This window comes from Ptychodera flava, assembly GCF_041260155.1.
Source record: "Ptychodera flava strain L36383 chromosome 3 unlocalized genomic scaffold, AS_Pfla_20210202 Scaffold_25__1_contigs__length_14229661_pilon, whole genome shotgun sequence".
Classification (NCBI taxonomy): Eukaryota; Metazoa; Hemichordata; class Enteropneusta; family Ptychoderidae; genus Ptychodera; species Ptychodera flava.
The window spans coordinates 12,301,517-12,317,654 of record NW_027248279.1 but is presented as its reverse complement, the minus strand read 5'-3'; the positions used below and the strand labels follow the sequence as shown (position 1 = coordinate 12,317,654).

The window sequence follows — 16,138 nt, the reverse complement described above, 5'->3', positions numbered from 1 at the left end:
GTTGGATGTTGAACGAAGTGACACTGACCCTTGACCTCTGTGAGAGCCAACGGCAATGCGTGTTGCATACGGTACCATTCATCATACAAACATGGCGGACGCAGTAAACAACAAGGAACAATATCGTCGATCAACTACAAGAAAAACGATCACTGTTTTACCTTTGCCATTTGAAAAGCCCACATAAAGGATTACAACGAATGACAAGATGGCGATGGAACAGCAACGATGACATAGTGTTTCGCAAGCTCAGAAGCAGCCACCGGTGACAACGTGTCTCTTCATATCGAAGCTTCAATATGGTTCAGAAACAGCTGGTGATCGTACGTACGCGTTGTACGCTTGGCACTGTGCAGTGATACGCCTTCGTCGTCACCTCGAAACGGCATTTGCAGCGATGTGCATACCGAAATTCCACATAACGAAATGATAACCAGTTATTACGAGTTTATGATGGTATAACAGCAAACTGACATTGACAACAACTCTGAACTAGATGATTGCGAGAGTGAAGTGGTCGGAGAGGCAAATGCAGAACCGGAACGCGGAAGTACTGGTGACTACCGATAGTGGAGCAGCTTTCAACGCCATTGATTCTCACGTAAGTAGTCCAATATTTTGATATGTTGCATATTCTTTTGCGTGATTAAAAATAACTATTCACATCCTAAATTCTTTAAATCAATTGCTCAGTCACCCCTCACTTTTAATACTTTCCATACACTGTGTTTTCTCAGCAAAAATTAAAAAGGTCATGAACTGTAGATGCATGTGTTATTTGCCCTAAATTATTTATGCTCGGACAGCATAGTTTGTTTCTAAATGCGTGAATGGACTGAATTTGATAGAGCCAATTGCAAAAATCAACCATCTACTGCACAGAGTATTGATCGACATAATTCCATAGGTTGGTTTTTACATGACATACAGGCTTCTTTAAAACCATGTTGCTTTGTCAGTATGTAGCTCAAAATTACATAACCAATGATTGAAGATTTTCAATTTAGACATTGCTATTTGCCAATGTACAGAATGTAGAAACATAATAATATGAAGCTTTGCAGAACATGCAGTATATAGATAATTTATTGCTTTATATTCTTTATTGTAGAGGAGAAGGCAAACATAGTGGTCTGCAATATTTAAGACACAACAGAATCATACCAAACACATACAAGATGTTCTGGACGAAAAGCTGTACAAGAAGCATCTTCAAGCAGATGGATTCTTCATCCAAACTGATGATGAAAAGAAAAACCAGGAGCTACATGTCTCTTTTCAAATCAACTTTGATGGTGTAGCACTTTTCTGTTCATAAAAATTCAGTGTTTGGCCTGTTTACATTGTTGTGAATGATCTCCCTCAAGAAAGGTACGGAATGCTACTGAATTTACAGGTAATATCCTAAGTACAGGCTATTTCTGCTTGACCACGTTACTTACAAATTTGTTTCATTGTGTACAACAAGTATGAAGGTAAAGTGCATACTTTATTGTCCCAATCCAGTTTTCTGTTCAGATGTGTGTGTTTGCAAAAGGGTAGAACATCTTGCTGTCATAAATCAATTTGAAGAGATGAAAGAAAAAATTGTGACTGACAGTCTTTTCACTGTTCCATTCCACATATTTAACTTTTACATAAAGAAAAACAAGCAGTTGTGGCCATCCCTGTAAGCCAAATTTTATGAGGTAATGGTTTCCGTTGCTACACTCAACAAAGATTGTAACTTTGTTTGTCACGTTCCTAATACATTTGAAAAAGACTGATTTGGACCATGCAATGTGCCTGATTTAAAATTAAATAAAGATGAATTTACTGTATATTAAATATTTTGTAGATGCAGTTTTATTAATATCAGTGTTTCATCTAGGATGGCATCAACAGGGGGTTCCCCTTTACCAGAAAATTAAGGGGGGATTTCACCAGTTCATGCATGTGTTTTACCTGTATCTCTAAGGTGTGACTGGCACCATTTCATGGGGCAGGTCCCCCCTTGACAAATTACTGGGGTGCCAACATGTCAGCTGAGGGGAATCCCCCTCTCTAGATGAAACACTGTAAAAAATCATGCATGATTGCAAACAATGATATAGTTTTTGAAGTGCAGTTCTTGTGTAAGAAGAACACAAACTTAGAACACTTTGTCATCATGCTATTTCATAGTCATGCGAAGGCAAGTTGTGTCAGCTCTATATGTAGTAAATTGGATGAAATGGTTGAGCATTAAAGAACATGTGAATACCACAAGTTGGCACAAGCAATGTGTGAAATAGATGTTGCTGTCTCAATCTGTGGCAATTTCACTCCCTGATTTCAGAAGTCAGTTAGCCATCCAGTCGGAGTGTACACTTGAAGCGTACCCACACTATCCATATATCTGACTTAGACTCTGCTGTAAATTTTCTTCGCAATTTCTGACTTTGACTGCAGTTATCTGCTTAGAGTGCACAGTTAAGTTTAGACTCTGTAATGATGAACTCTGGCAAAGACCATGGCTATTGCAAAGTTATGTAGGTTTCGCATAGCCTTGGAACTGTTGACAATTCTAACCTTACACTCTCATGAAGATTTGCAGCACAATTGTAGGGACTGAGCGTACTCGGACACTACAACTATTTCTTGGGGCAGCTTCGTTCAAATTTTTTCTTACCTGAGGCATGTGCAGTAGGATTCAAGTATAGGCATTTACTACAAATTTTTCCAAAATGATACTTTTCAAAGGGTCTGAGTATACAGTACATCTACTTTCCAGTATGTTTTTTGGTAAGGGTAGCTTCGATACCAACGATACTAGATTCAGTCAAATCGCAAGTAAATATCCGATATATATCGGAGATTTCACCACCTCACAGTTCTGGTCAAACCCGACTTCCAAGGACTGACTCTAGCTTCGATACTAGACGATACTAGATTCAGTCAAATCGCAAGTAAATATCCGATATATATCGGAAATTTCACCACCTCAGTTCTGGCCAAACCCGACTTCCAAGGACTGACTCTACCTTCGATACTAGACGATACTAGTCAAATCGCAAGTAAATATCCGATATATATCGGAGATTTCACCACCTCACAGTTCTGGTCAAACCCGACTTCCAAGGACTGACTCTAGCTTCGATACTAGACGATACTAGATTCAGTCAAATCGCAAGTAAATATCCGATATATATCGGAGATTTCACCACCTCACAGTTCTGGTCAAACCCGACTTCCAAGGACTGACTCTAGCTTCGATACTAGACGATACTAGATTCAGTCAAATCGCAAGTAAATATCCGATATATATCGGAGATTTCACCACCTCACAGTTCTGGCCAAACCCGACTTCCAAGGACTGACTCTAGCTTCGATACTAGACGATACTAGTCAAATCGCAAGTAAATATCCGATATATATCGGAGATTTCATCACCTCACAGTTCTGGCCAAACCCGGCTTCCAAGGACTGACTCTAGCTTCGATACTAGACGATACTAGATTCAGTGAAATCGCGCGTAAATATCCGATATATATCGGAGATTTCAGCCCTTTATAGATCTGGCTAAGCCAATCTAACTCCCGATATTGTATAGTCTAGTAGCCGTAAATATCGGATATCATATAAAAGTGCAATGTCGCGGTGTCCTCACGGAAACGCAGTGATGTGTCTCGCGGTAGCTAAAGAGTACACCAACAACCGCACACTATCAAAAATACAGGCCAAACGCAATAAATCAAGGAGAACTGATGTACAGAGTCTTTCATCTGTTTATAATACGAAGAAAATTAATTATGAGGATTCAAAGTTTCTTTTTTGCGGGACAGGGGATAATCAATTTGTTTGTCATCGGACACGAAAGCTTACCTTACGGAGTAGAAGCAGCATAAATATGTCGGGGACGTTAAATTGAATTTAGGACGGGTGGGGGGAAAGCAGAATTTGTCCTAGGGACATTACCCGTGAAGAGCTATGACCCTTTGAACTTAAAATTGGCCTGTTAATATCTCTAGTCCTATTTAATATATTCTGTCATGTAAAGAAAGCTGTTTTTAAAGTGAACTGCTTGTTGGCTGCCCCTGAATAATGTGTTTTATATAACACTATTATCTGTGAAGGAAACGAAGTTCAGAAATTACCAACATGATAATAAAACTCATCAGAATTGCGTCGGATTGATATTCACTCCGGCTATTTTTTGGTATTGGTTGAACATAGATGCTTATAAAAATACAATGTTGCAATTTCCATGCCAGTTTAGTGTGTGTTTATGTGTGTATGTTCTTACAGTTGGGTCAAACCTTAGTCCCTTCATCCAGGGACTGTGATAAAAAAAAATTAATCGCGTTTACGCTTAGCATTTTGATCATATATAACTACTTGCATCACCGAATAATCATCTCGATCCAAGAAAATGCAACTTTATCCAGATTTTTTAGGCATAGCTGCTTGTCCCTTCAACTGCTCTGGTCTACGCTAGTACTGAGGTTGCAACCAGCTTTCATTTCAGTTGATACAGTTAGGCAATAGACGCCTTTTGTTTCATGTTACAGGACTATCCCATCCCACTTTCCTAAGGACTCAAACTTCAAAACCGGACAATTTTGACAACTGATAATATCCTATAGTTCTACTCCGCCCCCCCCCCATCTTTATATATAAATCTTTCCCCGTCATTTAAAAAAAATCACGTGAGTAAAGCTTGAAAACAAACCATTAGGCCAAGAGCAGAAAAAACTAAAAAAAAACTTTGTTTTTTCTTCCTAGACATCTTCCAAAATTGATGCGCTCACGCAGTTATTAACTTGTTTTCTCTATTATTTGGTTTATTCTTCAACCACGTACTCAGCTTGGCAATCGAAACTGCTGGCGGTGGTACTAGACCGTGTAACTCCAATGAAATTTAACACGCATGCGCGTATGTTCCAGTTCGAGTTTAAAGGTTAGGGTCATGCGCGTAGCATTTCAGTTAGTCTGGCGGAGACCCTGCGATTCGCGTTCTTCCCTGTTGGAACACGCGCGCGTCCTTCAGAGACGCGACGCGAATCCCAGGGTCTGGACGTTCTTGCAAGCGACCGGTCGGATTTCTGCCTGATCCGGGTACTTTATAGAACTCTACGCATCCGTCAATTAAAAACAAATGACAAGTACCATAGCCAAATAAAATGTAAAATGACAAATAAAAACATACCACGTATATAGGTCTACTAGCTACTAGTATAACATTCACTAAGCCCAGTTAGAAAGGCTTTTCTTTTGACGTCACTGTCCTTATGAATATTCATATCCTTGTAAGAACTGACAGTCGCTGTGCCTGGCAGCGCGTGCTCACAGCTGCACAGCGTAGCCTTCGAATGCAGGCCCACTTTGGGCGCGCACAAAACAAGGCACAGCGACTGTGGAGAGTCTACATTTCAGTCAGTGACTTTCGCACGAGACAACGTTTATACGATCGCGTCGGACGTCAGTTTTTCCGAAACCGGAACACCCATCAGAAGCATGAGCATACTTTGTCGATTGCTGAATTTAACTACTAATGATGTACTGCAACGTTGTTGAATGGCAACTCGATCCGTGTGAACACCAGCGGCAGTTATTGTCAACCCTATGTACTCACTTCCAGTCCCGACTCGAAGCATTACGTGCTTCGCCTGTTGTTGAACAAGGTAAGCTATTTATTACATTATGTCGTAACGTGTCAGATATTCACAATTGCACTAGTCCATCTGTTTTCAAATAAATGCACAACAAATGTAACTTTTACGCGTTGGTATGCAGTGTTGCAGCCGGAGGCGAGTTTCGAGTCATTTGATCCATTTTTTGAAGGTTTGATCCTCATTTCTGAAAGCAATAAATGACTCGGTCTTGGCATTCTTTGATCTCTCACATGATTTACTGTAAGTTGTTTGAATTGACACTCTGTTTTACACCCTTCTTTCATTTTTTGTTTGTACTAAATTAAAGATTAATCTTTTAGTGATGTCTCCTAAAATTCTGCAGTGACCCTAAAAATCTGAAGTGAGGGGGCATTATGTCCAAAAATTTGAAGCTGGCTGCAACACTGGGTATGAGAACGGCAAAATTCCAGGGTCTCCAATGTGTCGATTTGGACACAAGGGCGTCGATTAATTGTTCAACATTTACATCGTGTCAAACATCCCATTGTAGTATTGAGATGATACACGAAGATACAGTTTGCGTGTTTGTTTTTCCCAAGCTTTAGGACAATAGTTTGGTGAAGTGTTAATCACTTAATGGTCATGTCCTGTTTATTCTGTGTATCAAATGTCCAAACATTTAGAACAAAGGCTTGATCACAGTTTCTCCATCACTGGCCTGCTGGAAACATATAGTTAGCTATAATCTCTGCTTTGTGTGATAGATGTTGAGGCTGAAAACCTAGAGACCAGCTCTGGAACTGTTAGTTTTTGCTCGCTTTCCTTCTTTCTTTCTTTCTTCTTTCTTTCTTTCTTTCTTTCTTTCTTTCTTTCGGTATTACTATCATAGAACATGCTACAGACAAATTTTACCTTGATTACCCAGAATGCATTGCGACACGCTTATGACGTCATCGCTCAGCTCGGACGGGTTTTACGGGCATTTCTTGTGTGTTTATTTATTTATTCTCGACTATCATATTGCGTTCAGCTATTAATAATTCTAGCTTTCTTTCGCTTTGTTTTTTGTTGCTTTTTGATTTTATTTTTCTCTAAATACTCGCCGTACGTGGCGCTATACTGTTTTGCCCGAATGCTCATGAGACAACAATAGCGGTGGATCGATCGCTTCGCTCGCATGAAGAGAGAAAAGGAGGTTTTCCGTAAGTTTACAAGCGTGACAGGGCACATCGTGTACCTAGGCGAGGTGGGTGTGCTCGAAAACGAAGATCAATGCAAAATGTGGATTTAAATCGGCTGTTTTGGCGGAGAAACTGCCCGCCGTATTTCTGAGGAGCCACCAGCGGTTTTTCCTATATCAGTCTGCGAGGCCGTTTAACGCCGGTAACACACAGCTCTGCCATGCAGAGCTAGGCAGCATACTTGAACAGATCCGGTCAGCGGAGCGAAAATTATTGCTCTGGCTCGCGAGAATGTCGTCTGATATACATTTCCGTGCGTTGTCGCCCCCGTATGTATCTGTTGCGTTTTTACCGTACATGTAGGCATTTGTAATCTGTGGACTGCCTTGCTTTTAGTTGTATTATGGTGTTTACTGCTAGCAGCCCTAACTATAGGTACGTGCTTGAATATTAAAATCCAAAGCACTCTTTCATTCTGCACCTATCTTTGTCACACATTCTCTTGTTTATTCCGCTGCTCTGGTCTCTGGAACTTCGCTTTTGCTTGCAAATGTTTTCTAATTTCATCTTGACATTTGTTCGTTTTGTGAATGCCATCACATAGGTCACAACTACCACCACCTTCATTGTTTATTTAATGCCATGGGTCAACATGTAGCAAATGCCAAAGGTGAACACTATTGTTTATGTAGTTCCTTGGGGGTATTCACACCTGGATCCCCTGATCAGCATACATTGTGGGGGGAAGCGTGTTGTCACATGGTAAGGCCTTGTCTACTCTGATCACAGGGAACAGATGAAAGGACCCTGGGGTGGGGAGGTTTTTTGTGCAACGGTTTACCTTATCTGATTTATTAATTTTGACTGTGATATTTCAAATAAAGAGTTCAACTCCACACCGTCTGACTGCTTTATATATTACCAACAAGTCCTTATCTCCTCTCCAACTTGTGTATACACCACTGTAATTGCTCCGAAAACATTGCCAACTTACTAATCCGCTGTCCATATCAGCGGATTAAGTGATTAAGTGATTAAGTGGTTGTGTAATTTGTATATTTTAGTAGAACTCCACATTAATTCAAACACCAATTCTATTCTCCAGGATGTAATCACAATGAGTGTACCAGGCGTTTGCAGAAATGTCAAAGAAGGTTGAGGATGCATTGGACCTGATTAATGATGATCAAAGCATGTTGTTGGATCACATTGAGCAAAAAGTTCGTTCACAGTACAGACTGGCAGCTACTTGACCACAAGGAAATCTCAGGACTCCTGGAGAGCTAAGTGTAAGTATATGTACATTTGTGTCATTTCTACTTCTGACAGTTATCCAATTGGTAAAATTCAAAATCTTGTATCACTCTCAGAGGAATAAATTTGCTGGTGTTTTCTGTACTTTGTGTAGCAACAAAGTCTACACCTCAGTGTTCTCCCAATAGTTTTCTGAGAGAGTAGTGGCTTATTTGCATAACAATAGATGTAATTGTTATGATAATGAGTTTTTATTGTTTAAGAAAAATTACAGAGTGTATAATTATTTTGACGAGAACACTGCACCAATTTAGGGTACAGTTATTGGCAGCTTATAGTTAGTTTACTTAGCAGCAGATAATATCTGTTGAAAAGTTCCCGTTCAATTGATTTTGAATTTCTGTGCATTCTAGTCACTTTCATTAAAATGACGATAAATCAACCAAGTTTCTATCGAACTCCTCTGCCATCCTGCCAGCCAAGATTGCGGAAAAGTTTGAATCTTCGATGGAAACTTAGTTGATTTATTGGCATTTTTAAGGGAAGGAGGACACTTTATGTACAATATTATATTTTAGGGCAATTTTGGCTAATTTTGTCGATGTTCAAAAATCTTCTCAGAAACTAATCATCTGATTACTTTGAAATATTGTAGGCAGGTTGCTTGGGATGACGTTTTTTCAGTTTGTTGAAATTGTGGTGAAACTTGTATATTTGTATATTTCGACATTTTGGAGCAATTTTTCCTGTTTTATGGTCAAAAATCATTTTCTCTAAATCATTTGTCAGATTGCTTTGAAATTTGATAAGCACCTAACTAGGGATAATATTAATGAGATTTAATCAGATTCTGCTGGTATATGCAATTTGGTACACGTGCTCTATTTTGAATGATAAGAACTGAAAAGTTTTTGATGGGTGTGACTAGAAAATTATTTGAGTTATGAATATAAGAAAATTTGTCAATCATTTGTATGGCGATATATTGCAACATCCATGCTATAGAGCACCCTATAATTGATCATTGAATATTGTCCTCTGGCAAATTCTTGCTCAGACGCCTGCATGGGGAGTCTTAAAACACGATGAGTCTGAAAGACACGACGATGAGTCTAAAAGACACGATGGCGAGTCTAAAAAACACGATGAGGAGTCTAAAAGATATGATGACTTTCCAGCTGGTTTCGCAGAAGTAAAGTACTATATCGGCTACATCGGCTAAGTCCATGATTGTCACATTTCATCTGCCCTATCAATAGAAAAAAAAAATCTTTTTTGTTTGACTAGACAGGTTCTTCAAGTATCTCTGTTTTACTTCAAACTTTTCTGTATGGCTGGCTATGTAATTTCTTGAAAATTATATAAAATGTATATGCTTCCTCTAAATAATGCATGATATTTAAAAATCATTTGAAATGGTAATTGACAATGAGTCTCCTTCAAAGCATGTTTTCAAAATTTTTATTTAGTAGTCTACAGTTTTCTCTACACTGGCTTGACTAGGGAATCTCTGTTGGTACAAATCAGATGAATCATGGGATATTTGTAGTACAGGTTGGGATCTTTGCACAGTTTGCACAATCTACTATTAGATACACGAAGTCAACAATTTTGTCACAATAAAACTTAACAAATAAAACTTAACGAAGCAAAATTTGCTTTAGTTGAGTGTAATATAAATTGACAGTTCAATTCTGATGTGCTCAAAGGTCTTTGGACAAGGGTGCCAATGTTAAAATGATACATGAATTTCCTTATGTTCCTAAGCATAGGTGGAATGGAAGGCAACATAATGATGTTCAAATTAGTAATAAGTCATGATACCAGAGTTGATCTTAAAATATCAAATGTACCATATTGTTAGTTATGACAGTGACCTTTAAGTATTATACCATCATAATTCATCTCACTCTTTGCATTATTTTAAATAACCATCATTTATCATTTCTACCTACAGATTTTAAAGAGGAGAAGTTCAGTGATCAATGCAGATGAGAAGGGTTTCTGGAATGATGTAACTGCAGACCTTATGTCTGATGAGGAGGTCCCACCAGATAGAAGGATAATTGCCTGGAGGCCTATTGGCAATCTGACAAGCTAAACGATTTGATAGACACACTCAATCAGTGAATGCTTAATGACTCTAATTCAAGACACTGCATACTGCAGAGGAATCTGACATTAAACTGGTCCAATAATCATTTCCATTCAAGGTAATATATTACCAGGTCCATGGGACAATTGTGATTTACAAATTTAAGGTAAAGGGCGACGAATTCGGACGCGCACACGCTTAAGAACGTTTCTGCGCAGATTTAACTCCAGCCTGCCGCAAATGGGTTATATGGTTAGCGCATGTATTTTAACATCACCTGTCATTGTTGAAATTGCGCTTTTACCTAATTTTTTGACCCAGTGTCTTAGAAATACATGTGACCTATAACCTTGTCATATTTTGACCCCCTAGGAAGCTGGTTTTTATTCAATATGAGCGAAAAATTAACATTTCTCTCCCATTTATATGGCGCAAATTACCCATTCACCTGGAGATATTGTAAAAAGTAGCGTGGTGACACCCTTTTATTAAACGTGTAAACTAAATGGTATTATGTCAGGAGTTTATTCGCCAAGTTTGGTCAAAATGACACCATTCAAAGCGACAGGAAGAAAGTTCGAAAATTATGTAGTGATACAATTTCGATATCGTCATTTTGTAATCGATACTTATGTTAAAATTTCTTCACAAACACCATGAAAACTATACATTCGATAGATATGGATCTTAAGTCTTGGTATTTATTAAAATTAACTCATTTGCTAAGCGTTTTATAATTGCTTTCTTTAGTTTAAGTGAATTATATCATTTTTATTTATTTATAACGACGCCATTTTAACGTCCATGGAAACAAGCGTGGTGACCCCCATTTTTTATTTCATTTTTGCACTTGCACAACTTCCAAGAATATTTGTGCAAAGTTTCAAGAAAATGACACCAAAACTTAATTTTGACGTAATTCGTAGTACTTCACCTTAAATAGGACCATCCTGAACCACTGATAATTAGTGGTGGTACCAGGTGTCCCGAATGGGTAAGCGTACCCTCCCTAGCATGCTACACCCGTAAGGATTGGTCCCAAAATTGTCTAAATATTGTATGAAAAGATACAGGATGTGAATCACTGTAATAAGTCAAAGCCGGGAATACTGTCGTTAATCATTTGAGTGACCGAGGTGTCATATTTGGCCACAATGTCGTCATGTCGACTGTAGAACTGTTTTAAAGTCCTAACGAGTCTTTTTGTTGTGTATCCTTGTCTCAGTAATTTTGATGCCAATGAGCTCTGTCTCAGTTGAAAATCAGTGTATGAATCACAAGTCCTACAATACCTGAGAAGTTGAGACACGTACACACCATAAGCAGGTGCAGATGGAATATTACTTGACAAGTGGGGATAATTTATGATTTCAAAATCGAAACCATCCCTTTTGTCATACAGCTTAGTGTGGAAGTGTGGCAGAGCCAGTGAGAGACCACCTAATAAAAACAGTTCAGTGACAATTGTGTGAGACAGAACAGTGATGCATAGCTTTTCTGATAGAGTAATTATCCATCATCCCTCTGTTGGTCAACAATTGATTTGTTCTCAATTTTAATTGCTTTACTTGAAAAGTAGTACACAGAGCTGGTGTTGTAAGTTCAGTGAAATATGCAGTCATTAGCTGTCACAGGTCAGTTGACACCAAGCAAAGTTTAGTATAACCAAGGCATAAATTACAAATACTTTACAAGTACATCTTTTGAAGTACTGATGAAATTTGTCACTTTGACGTATCTGGATTTTGTGTCCTCAAGAATTTATCAAGGTGCAGATACAGTGTTTAAACATGCTGAAACAAATGTGAGGCACTCCGTGTTATTGATGGTATTTTTCTGTTGCTTGTCAAAAAATTTCTCTGAAATTGCTTGTCAGATTGCTTTGAATCTTATATGCAGGTCTCTTAGGATAATATAAGTAAGCAGTAATCAATTTGTCCTGATACATGCAAGATTGTGTTTTTGAGAGCAATTTTTCCCAGCTTTTAAGATTTTGATGAGTGGAAAAAAAGCTATGATTTAACAGTACACAAACATGTATGTGATAATTAAGAGTTATTTAAACATACACTGCAAAACAAATTTACCCCGCGACAGTTCCTGCACAGGCCCTGATACAAAATGTGATACAGGTCTGCGTCAGCAAACACAGAAAGAGTTGTATCCAGTACTGTGAACACATGGCTGTTACAGCACCTGTACACAGTGCTGTGAATACTGATCTCTAACAGGGTCTAAATTTTTCAGTGTTCAAACAATAACGCTTCTTTATGTTTCTATTATCAAAATTTGCCAATTTTACAACATATTTACACCCTAAAATCCATCCAAATTTTCAGGCCCTGTAAATTCAAAACTGACACACAACTGTACACACACCGGTGGTTCAGTGCTGTAATCACAGGTCTTGATACAGTCAGAAATTACAGCATTGTATACATTCCTGTACCACAATGAATCAGGATTTACACACAATCCTAAAATCCGACAGATTTTTACGGTCTTGCAGCAAATGTTGTTTCTCTGGGCCTGTTACAGGTACTGATTAGTCTCTGTTAAAGGCATGTGTCTGCCTTTCTTGCTGTGAAGATAGCTTGAATGCTTCATTTTCAATCAAGAAACTCTTGACTTGATTTTTTTATTCCTATATTTAAAGGTACACCTAGTTGGTCTTGTAATTTGGTGAATTACACAGTCATTAGCTGCACATCTCAATTGACACATAGTAAATGTACATAAGTTAGGAATACTAAACATGTATATCTTTTAATATATTTCCAAAATTTACAACATACTGTAAAGAGCATTAATTTTCACCAGGATCTAATTTCATTATTGTGCTGTTTGAGACACATGATTCACTGGGTTATATTTTCACAGATTTGGCCGTGAAACAATGAGTTCTATTATAATTTAAATTTGTCTCAGGGATTAAGCAGATTTTATGTTGCTTGTTGTACTTTGGGTTATTTTCCTGTTTTTTTCAAAAATAATTTCTCTGAAACAGGTCAACAGATTGCTTCAAAATTTTGTATATAGGTCAATAGGGATGATGAACCGTATTTCTCCCTGTTAGGCCCAGGCATATCTAAAAGTGACTGCATTAATTGATATTAGAGTTATCAAGTTATGGAAGTTCTATTTTGACAGTATTGAAGATAAATTTGAATGTGTCTCAGGAAAATTGTTCCGAATGTTTTTTGTGTGTGTATTTTTTAATCAGTGAAGTTTACTTAATGTTTTATAAAGCCTTTTATTTATTTTACTAACATTTACAAATTCCTTTTTAATAAAGAAGAAATCATTTACAGTGATCTTGGATTTTTGTCTCTACATTGCAGTAGTAGTTTTCAGATGCAATCTGTACTCTATTTTGCTGTAGAAAGCATCATTACATTGGTGTCTTCACTTGTAAAAGAGTATTCATTGTGTTGATGTGTCAGTGTGAATATATATATATACATATATATATATATATATAAATTTATATATATTATATATATATATATATATATATATATATATATATATTATATATATATATTGTTACGACAGAAACGCCCTCTATACTCTTTTTTTCTTGTGACCATGTGACATAGTTGAATCCTTTTGTTTTCTTTTGCTTATCTGCGTGACCAGGTGATGATAAATAATGTATTTTTGCCGTTGTTTGCGTGACCAGGTGTTGTTTATAAAGTATTTCTTTTGCTGTATATAAACCTTTACACGTGCCACGTGTAGAGCGTCGTCGGATATCCAAGTCCACGGAGCGGAGCCTCTCAATTTTGAAGACAGAGCCCGTTTTGACTGGCTTTTGTCTGAGTCGACTGCTGGTATTGAAAACTATGACTGCGGTCTGGAAATAACTTTGTGTGGCTGTAGACGTCTAAAGAAGTTCTAGTAACTTGCCTGTGAGTACATTCCTGTAATTAAGAAACGTCTTAGTGGTAAGAGTTTCTTGTTGCTACTTCCACGTGGATTATTGTCTGAACTTGTGCGTCGAGCTGCTGAATATTGTCTGAACTTGTGTGTCCAGCTCTGTGGCTGTTTCCCGTGGACTGACGCGTCGCGGAACGGAGTGGGCACTGAGAACCAGCGTGATTAAAGTGAGGAGAGAGCTCTCGTCGTCGGGTCTGTGAACATTCTGTTAATTTTCTAAAGTTTAAACAAGTTTTTTTTGTTCATACCTGGTCACGCTCGTAGTACAAATAATTTCAATATTGTAAATAGTTGTTTCTTTTGCTGTCATTGCGAGACACTCTGTGATTAAATAAGGATAAGATATTTTTAGCCATATTATTGTGTATAGTTTCCTTTGTTTGACCATCTTTTGTTGCGGCCAGAGGGTCTGTTTGGAGTCGTTTAACTCGTTAAAAAAAGCATTAGACGACCACATTCATTTTTGCCTTGTCGACTGCTCGTGGTCGTAACTATATATATATATATATATATATATATATATATATATATATATATATATATATATATATATATATATATATATATATATATAGTGTATGTGATGCCTGTATGAGTAGAATGTAGTTTATGTGATGCGTGTATGAGTATATGAGTAGAAATACATGAGTCAAAAGCTACAAAGCAATAATGTTATTTGAGGAACCACCCCCACCCCCCCAGTTCCATGGAAGCCAGTGTTGGATAATTATGTAAAAATTGGTTAATGATAAGTATGAATATATGCAATAACTGTCCCTCCCATTATTATGTAATCAAACAAGGCAAAAGTACTTGTCCCTTGATTCTCTATAAATTAGAGAATCCAGCAGTATCCTGAAATATACATATAATGGATTACACGTGAATCCAACAGAATCCTGCAATGGATTAAAAAATGGATTCTGTTCCGTATCCGACAGAATCGTGTAACCTCAACGCTCCAAAAAAACATACGCAAACACAAATTTACATAGTTGAACGGATGCGTTGGTTTTCGTACCTTACTCTGTCGTAAAGAAAACGATTTTCATTGAAACTTGGGTCCCGTAAAACCGAAAAGGCACACTATAGTTCAAGTAGTACAGTACCTAAGGTTTTGTACGGTACACCATGGATATGGGTACACAGTTATCACAGCGGCATACAGAGCTATGCTACGTACGTAGGGTTTCACCACTATATTCTGACATCGTGTCGCGACTTCGTCATGGTCACAGGAGCTCTCAATGCACAGTTGCTAGGATAGTCGATCAAACGCTCTAGATTTTAAATAAATTTTCCGTCAGTTTACTTTTTTAAACGCTTTTGAAGTCCGCTGTACTTCATGTACACTGCAGCGATCGCGATGCGAGGACTTTGTACCGAAGTAATAGTATCACGCATGATGACATCATAGATCATGTGAAGACTTCGCTATGATTGGTCAGATCGGTAAAACAAACACAGGTCAAATCTCAGCGGCAAATTTTGGACAGTTACGACCTTTGAATTACTGAGTGAATCGTTGCTGATTTTTCCCTATAATTTTGACAAAATTTCGCCTAAATTTGCTGTTTAACATCATCGTGACGACTTCATACACGCTAACTATGTATGTACAACCTATAAGCAATGTTTACGAGTGTAAAAAAGTCATTGTCGTCATGATCAGCTTGTGGAGATCGGCTTGTCGCTTTGAACAATGGTCATATCACCATAACATCTCCGTGGATCTAGGCGATTGTTTAAACTTCGGTAAGTAAATTTTCGATTTGCCTTCTCTGCGACTTGAAGACGTAGTTTTTGACTGTTTTTGTTCAGCGCAATTCTCGAGTAATACTGTTCAATTGTGTGAATGAAGAGCTAATAAATTGGTATAAATCGTGAGGTTGAACGTAGAGTGTACAACGATAGAGGGACCGTGGTACAGTGTACACAAAAATGGAGTACGTGCTGATACTATTTATTATCTACAATAATATACTTCTCTCTTGCATTGGCCAAGGTAAAACTTTTGCTTATGTATACAAATTTCCCCCAATGTACGATATAAAACAAAAAAGAACAATACATAT

General features: G+C 37.7%; 1 long non-coding RNA gene across 1 annotated transcript; it reads left to right on the top strand.

Annotated features, from left to right (window-relative positions):
• The first annotated feature begins 23 nt into the window (after positions 1-23).
• Positions 24-1,827, top strand: LOC139125592 (uncharacterized). Its single transcript, XR_011550290.1, has 2 exons — positions 24-601; positions 1,112-1,827. It is a non-coding gene; the product is annotated as an uncharacterized lncRNA (long non-coding RNA).
• Positions 1,828-16,138: the final 14,311 nt, after the last annotated feature.